Source organism: Pan paniscus, chromosome 5 (assembly GCF_029289425.2).
Source record: "Pan paniscus chromosome 5, NHGRI_mPanPan1-v2.0_pri, whole genome shotgun sequence".
In the NCBI taxonomy this organism is placed as follows: domain Eukaryota; kingdom Metazoa; phylum Chordata; class Mammalia; order Primates; family Hominidae; genus Pan; species Pan paniscus.
In genome coordinates this window covers 58,698,405-58,705,963 of record NC_073254.2, presented here as the reverse complement: position 1 = coordinate 58,705,963, position 7,559 = coordinate 58,698,405, and positions in this window count along the sequence as shown.

Here is a 7,559-nt window from a genome sequence, read left to right as displayed (position 1 = left end):
GCCAGCGGAGAACTTGCTGCTCCTTGGAGGCCTGATGCAAGGCACCCTGCTGCTCGTGGGCAGCACTTAGATCAGAGGCTGGGGCTCTGTTAATGCTTGAAGAATCAAGGGAGGCCTGCGGAGGCTGTGGCCCCTCGCTCTGTCATGTTTCACTGGCCTGTTGTCCTCTGGGAAATCAGCACTGGTGTGGGACCCTTCCTGTTTGTGGGAGGTTGAGGACAGCTCTGATCCCTAAACAAGGAGTTCTGACAAGGAGCCAGGGAGGCCTCATCAAGGGCAGGGAGTGTCAAGGGGTGATGTTACCAAGGAGCAGGTGGGGAGACCTTGGGGCCAGGAACCAGAGCCAGCCAGGTATAGGCAGTGTGGGTGGGGAATGGGCAGAGTTCTAGCCCAGGAACTGGGAGCTCAGCCCTGTCATAATCATAGTGCCTTTCTGCCTGGGACAACAGGCCAGAAACCACCTACCTGAGTGAGGAGCTAGGGCCTGAATGTGACCACTGAAAGAAGAGGTGATGCGCTTTGGAGAGATGGTCCTTTATCCATGACCATCATTCCTCTGCCCACCAATTCCAGGCAATGATAGACCCATGCACAGGCGACCGGGCAGTGGGACACACACTGGATATGCCGTAAGACATGAGCAAAATGGGCCAGGGAGTTGGAGGTTGCCTGAAAGAGTAGCTAGCACAGACAGATGGGATTCCCCAATCCACAAGAACAGTTGTTCTGGCCAGGGAGGAGGAGGTGGCCCAGGAAAGGAGCTTGTATAGAATACAGCCATTGTCCCCACTGCAACAGCTGTTGCCCACTGCCCCCCACCCCCCACTCAGCTGACAGGACCCTGAGGGTGGGAGGTGGGGGCCCTACCCTCTCTGGCAATGCCTCAGAGGGAACAGTCAGTTGTTGGGGCAGGAGACAGCTGTTTCCTGGACTGTGAGAGGGATGAGGGTGGACAGAGGAGCTTGAGGAGAAGGTAAGGAAGGACATGCCTAGCATATCTGATGTGGGGAGGGAAAGCAGCAAAAACCACAATGCCACAGGGAAAAAAATCTAATAAAAACCTGGTGGCCAGGCGCGATGGCTCACGCCTGTAATCCCAGCACTTTGGGTGGCTGAGGCAGATGGATCACCTGAGGTCAGGAATTCGAGACCAGCCTGACCAACAAGGTAAAACACCATCTCTACTAAAAATGCAAAAATTAGCCAGGTGTGGTGGCAGGCGCCTGTAGTCCCAGCTACTTGGGAGGCTGAGACAGGAGAATTGCTTGAACCCGGGAGGTAGAAGTTGCAGTGAGCCCAGATCGTGCCACTGCACTCCAACCTGGGTGACAGAGCGAGACTCTGTCTAAAAATAAAAATATAAATAAAATAAAAAAAACTAGGCAAGACCTCAGTGGAGACACAAATTTTTTATGGAGAAACCAAAAAAGAAGACCTAAATATTCGAATATTTGAGTGAATGAGGCAAGGTAATGGTCAGTAAAGTATTATGTTATAATTTTTTTTTTTTAAGAGGTAGGCTCTTCCTCTGTCTCCCAGGCCTGGAGTGCAGTGGCACAATCATAGCTCACTGTAGCCTTGACCTCCTAAGTTCAAGCAATCCTCCCACATCAATCTCCTGAGTAGCTGGGACTACAGGAACAGGCTACCATGAGCCACTGTGCCTGGCTATAATTGTTATAAAGATGTTAGTTCTGACCGGGCACGGTGGCTCATGCCTGTAATCCCAACACTTTAGGAGGCCAAGACGCTTGGATTGCTTGAGCCCAGAAGTTTGAGACCAGCCTGGGTAACATGGCAAAACCCAGTCTCTACCAAAAAATACAAAAATTAGCCAGACATGATGGCTTACTCCTACAGTCTCAGCTACTTGGGAGGCTGAGGTGGGAGGATGGCTTGAGCCCGGGAGATTGAGGCTGCAGTGAACAGTGATCATGCCACTGGACTCCAGCCTGGGTGGCAGAGAGAGACTGTCTCAAAAAAAAAAAAAAAATTAGTTCTCCCCCAAATTAATTTAGAAATTCAATGCAACTCTGACCAAGAATCCACCAATCTGTGTTTTTTGTCTTTCTGGAAGCTGATTATAAAATTTATATGGGAGTCTCAAAAAAGAATAAAATAAAATTTATATGGGAAAAAAAGACCAAGAATAACCAAGTTAATGCTGAAGAAGAAAAAGAAGAGGGGGGCCAGGCGTGGGGGCTCACGCCTGTAATCCCAGCACTTTGGGAGGCCGAGGCAGGCAGTTCACTTGAGCCTAGGAGTTCGAGATCAGCCTGGGCAACATGATGAAACTGTCTGTACTAAAAATACAAAAGAAAATTAGGGGGCACAGTGGCACACACCTGTAGTCCCAGCTACTCAGGAGGCTGAGGTGGGAGGATCACCTGAGCCTGGGAAGTCTAGACTACAGTGAACCATGATAGCACCACTGTACTCCAACCTGGGTGACTGGAGTGAGATCCTGTCTCTAAAATAAATAATGAAAGAAAGATAACAAAAATAAGAGGGCACTAGCCCTATAGATACCAATCTGGCCAATCTGGTAATATGGGAATGAAAACAGTGTGGCAAAATGCAAGAATAGACACAGTGACTAAGGAACAGAATAGAGAGATTAGAAACAGATCCAAGAACATGTAGGGGAGAGGGGGAATTGCTGGTCAGTGAAGGGACAAAAATGGTCAGAAATAGGGCTGGAACAGTTGGCCATCCCCAAAAGGAAAAATAAGATTTGATCCTCTGGCACATCAATTACAAAAATAAATTCTGGGCCGGGCGTGGTTACTCACGCCTGTAATCCCAGTACGTCTGGAGGCCAAGGACAGATCACTTGAGGTCAGGAGTTTGAGACCAGCCTGACCAACATGGAAAAACCCTGTCTCTCCTAAAAATACAAAAATTAGCTGAGCATGGTGGTGCACGCCTGTAATCCAGCCTGGGCGACAGACCAAAACTTAAAAAAAAAAAAAAAAATTCTGGTGGCATTAGAGATCTAAATGTATAAAGTCAAACTATAAAATATAGGCACTGGTGCCTGTAATCCCAGCTACTGGGGAGGCTGAGGTGGGAGAACTGCTTGAACCTGGAAGGTGGAGGTTGCAGTGAGCTGAGATTGCGCCACTGCACTCCAGCCTGGGCAACAGAGCAAGACTGTCAAAAAAATAAATAAGTAAATAAATTAAATTAAATGTAGGCACAGATCTTTAGGAATTTGGGATAGGCCGGGCACGGTGGCTCACGCCTGTAATCCCAGCACTTTGGGAGGCTGAGGCGGGTGGATCACGAGGTCAGGAGATCGAGACCATCCTGGCTAACACGGTGAAACTCCATCTCTACTAAAAATATAAAAAATTAGCCAGGCGTGGTAGTGGCGGGCACCTGTAGTCCCAGCTACTCGGGAGGCTGAGGCAGGAGAATGGCATGAACCCAGGAGGCGGAGGTTGCAGTGAGCCGAGATCACGCCACTGCACTCCAGCCTGGGTGACAGAGCGAGACTCTATCTCAAAAAAAAAAAAAAAAAAAAAAAAAAGAGGAATTTGGGATAGTAGAGAATTATGTGTTGTATAGATTCTTACAAACTTTTTGTTATGGCAATTTTTTAAATTATGAGAATAGTATAATAAACTCCTATGCATGAGCCACCTAGCTTCAATAGTAAGTTGAGATCTTTTGATACTACAAAAGATACTACAAAGTGAAAAGACAATCCCCCGCAGGCTGGAAGGAGATATTTGCAGTCCATATAATTGAAAAAGGTTTAGTATCAATTACAAGTAACATACTTTTATAATTAATAGGGCCAGGAGTGGTAGTTCACCCTTGTAATCCCAGCATTTTGGGAGGGTGATGCAGGAGGATCACTTGATCCCAGGAGTTCAAGGCCAACCTGGGCAACATAGTGAGGCCCTGTCTTTATTAAAACATAATATAATATAATCAATAAGAAAATGACAGAAAAAGAAACAAAGGATCAGAGGTGGCAATCTCCTGAAACGTGAGTAAGTAATCCATAAATGTGAAAAGCTAGTTATCCCTGACAATGGAGAACTGCAAACTATACCCAGAAAGAGTTACCACATCATACTCCTGAGAAGTGGCAAGTCATAGGGTACTGGAAGGAGAGGTGGTGCTTTTTTGTTGTTTGTTTTTTTGAGACGGAGTCTCACTCTGTCCCCCAGGCTGGAGTGCAGTGGCATGATCTCAGCTCACTGCAACCTCCGCCTCCTGGGTTCAAGCGACTCTTCTGCCTCAGCCTCCGGAGGAGCTGGCATTACAGGCGTCTGCCACCACACTCAGCTAATTTTTGTATTTTTAGTAGAGATGGGGTTTCACCATGTTGGTCAGGCTGGTCTCGAACTCCTGACCTCAAATGATCCGCCTGCCTCGGCCTCCCAAAGTGCTGGAATTACAGGCGTGAGCCGCCGTGCCCAGCCTGTTTGTTTGTTTTTGAGATGAAGTCTTGCTCTGTCCCCCAGGCTGGAGTACAGTGACTCGATCTCGGCTCACTGCAGCCTCTGCTTCCTGGGTTCAAGTTATTCTCCTGCCTCATCCTCTGGTGTAGCTGGGATTACTGGCTAATTTTTGTATTTTTAGTAGAGATGGCATTTTGCCATGTTGGTCAGGCTGGTCTTGAGCTCCTGACCTCAGGTGATTTGCCCTCCTCAGCCTCCCAACATGCTGGGGTTACAGGCATGAGCCACCATGCCCAACCTGTTTGTTTGTTTTGACACGGAGTTTTGCTCTTCTTACCCAGGTTGGAATGCAATGGCACCATCTCAGCTCACTGCAACCTCCGCCTCCCAGGTTCAAGCGATTCTTCTGCCTCAGCCTCCTGAGCAGCTGGGATTACAGGCATGTGCCACCACATCCGGCTAATTTTGTATTTTTAATAGAGACAGGGTTTCTCCATTTTGGTCAGGCTGGTCTTGAACTCCTGACCTCAAATGATCCGCCCACCTTAGCCTCCCAAAGTGTTGGGATTACAGGCATGAACCACTGCGCCTGTCCTGTTTGTTTGTTTGGAGACCGAGCCTTACTCTGTAGCCCAGGCTGGAGTACAGTGACGCAAATTCCGCCTCCCGGGTGCAAGTGATTCTCGTGCTTCAGCCTTCTGAGTAGCAGGGATTACAGGTGTGCATCACCACGCCCAGCTAATTTTTGTACTTTTAATAGAGATGGGCTTTCACCCTGTTGGCCAGGCTGGTCTCAAACTCCTGACCTCAGGTGATCCGCCAGCCTCAGCCTCCCAAAGTGCTGGCATTACAGGTGTGAGCCACTGCTCCCAGCCTAGAGAAAGAGTTTATAACACAATGATTTCAGAGGGCAATTTGGCACTATCTGATAAACCTGGAATTGCATGTTTATTATTTCCCTGGAACCCAGCAATTCTAAACTGTAGGGGTGGCTCTAGAGAAACTCCCATAGATGTGATACGGAGACATGTACACGGATGTCCAGGCTGGGAGTGATGGCTCTCGCCTATAATCCTAGCACTTTGAGAGGCCGAGGCAGGAGTTTGAGACTAGCCTGGCCAACATAGTGAAACCCTGTCTCTACTAAAAATACTAAAATTAGTTGGATATGGTGGCAGGTGCCCGTAATTCCAGCTACTCAGGAGGCTGAGGCAGGGGAATCGCTTGAACCTGGGAGGCAGAAGTTGTAGTGAGCTGAGATCATGCCACTGCACTCCCAGCCTGGGCAACAGAGTGAGACTCTGTCTCAAAAAAAAGGAAAAAAAGAAACCAAAATTGTCCATTCATGTTCTTTATAATAACAAAAAAAATTAGAAACAACTTAAGTGTCCATGAATAGGAGAATAGAAAAGTAAATTTAGATTTATTCATAAAACAGAATACAGCAGATAAAATGAAAGTACTATCTCATGTATCAAAAGGGATAAGTATCAAAACATGATACATAATGTGAGTAAAATAAAACCAAATGGCAAAAGGATATGGGCCAAATTACATATTTGTAAGAATTTATGATACATGAACAATAATATATATTTTTGTGGGTGCATATCCATGTAGTAAAAGTAGAAACATAGCCAGGTATAGTGGCTCACGCCAGTAATCCCAACATTTTGGGAGGCTGAGGTGGGAGGATCACTTGAGCCCGGAAAGTTGAGGCTGCAGTGAGCCACAATCATGCCATTGCACTTCAGTCTGGGTGACAGAGTGAGACCCTGTCTCTCACACACATAAAAAAAAAATTACAGCATAGATGGGAAAGACTGAATTTCAGGAGAGTGGTTCCCTTTCAGGGAGAACGGGCAGAGACGGCGATGTTCCACAAGGACAGGAGGAGACTATAGCTGTTTCAGTAATGTGTTATTCCTTTAAAAAAAAAGAAAGTGGCCGGGCGTGGTAGCTTGTGCCTGTAATCCCAGCACTTTGGGAGGCAGAGGTGGGCAGATCACTTGAGATCAAGAGTTGGAGACCAGCCTGGTCAACATGGCAAAACCCCATCTCTACTAAAATTACAAAAATTAGCTGGGCTTGGTGGTGCGCACTTGTAATCCCAGCTACTCGGGAGGCTGAGGCAGGAGAATTGCTTGAACCCAAGAGGCGGAGGAGGTTGCAATGAGCTGAGCTTGTGCCACTGCACTCCAGCCTGAGCGACAGAGCAAGACTCTGTCTCAAAAATAATAATAATAAATAAATAAATAAAAAGAAAATGGAAAGAAATAAGACAAACTGTTAACACTTTAATCTTGGTGGTGAATATACGGCAGTATTCTGTTTATTTGCTATCCTCTGTATTTTATTATTATTCTGCACACCATCTATGTAACATGGTGTGAAACATGTACTGGTCTCCCTAACCGCTGCAGTCTTTCTCTAGATCTCCCAAACTCTCTTCCATCTTTTTCCCTCCCTTTCCTTCCCGACCTCCCTCAAGTTTCTGGCTCCCCAGAAGTCGAGGCAGTGTGGCCTGGCAGTTAGGGAGTGCGGTGCTGGCAGGCAGGCCTCTTGCTTCCAGCTGTCCCCGAGCATCCTCCTTTCTGTCCTCAGTGTCTCCTTGGGTGTCTAGAGCTGACCCCTTTCCACCCTGCCTTTCCTCTCCAGCCCCCATAGGCAGGAGTTGGCTCTTTGTGCCAGGGATGAGGGATCCTGCTGGAGGTGAGGCTGCCATCAAGGGAGTGGAACAGGATGGGCAAAGAGGGAGGCTGGGGGTGACCTTGCCACGCCACGCCATGCCATGGCAATCCTGGGAGTGCAGCCTGCTCCCTGCATCATGGCCCAGAAGGACTGCAGGTGCCCAGCAGAGCTCTGCTTATCACTCTCCTCCTGCTCCTTGAAAATCCAGTGGATGCCCCTGCCCAGGCTAGCCTATTTTCTTCCCCCCTTGCCCCATCTTCCTCTTAATAAGAGAGTTCTGGAAATATGAGGGAAGGGACTAGAGACTTCATTCTAAGAGTGATGAGGACCTGGAATGGTGGGTTTGGGGAAAATACATTTTTCAATACCACTAAAGGCAAGTCCATACCAATTATGACAACAGATGTCGTTAAACTTCTCTGTGTTTAGTTCACCTGATGAGTATTCTATTTG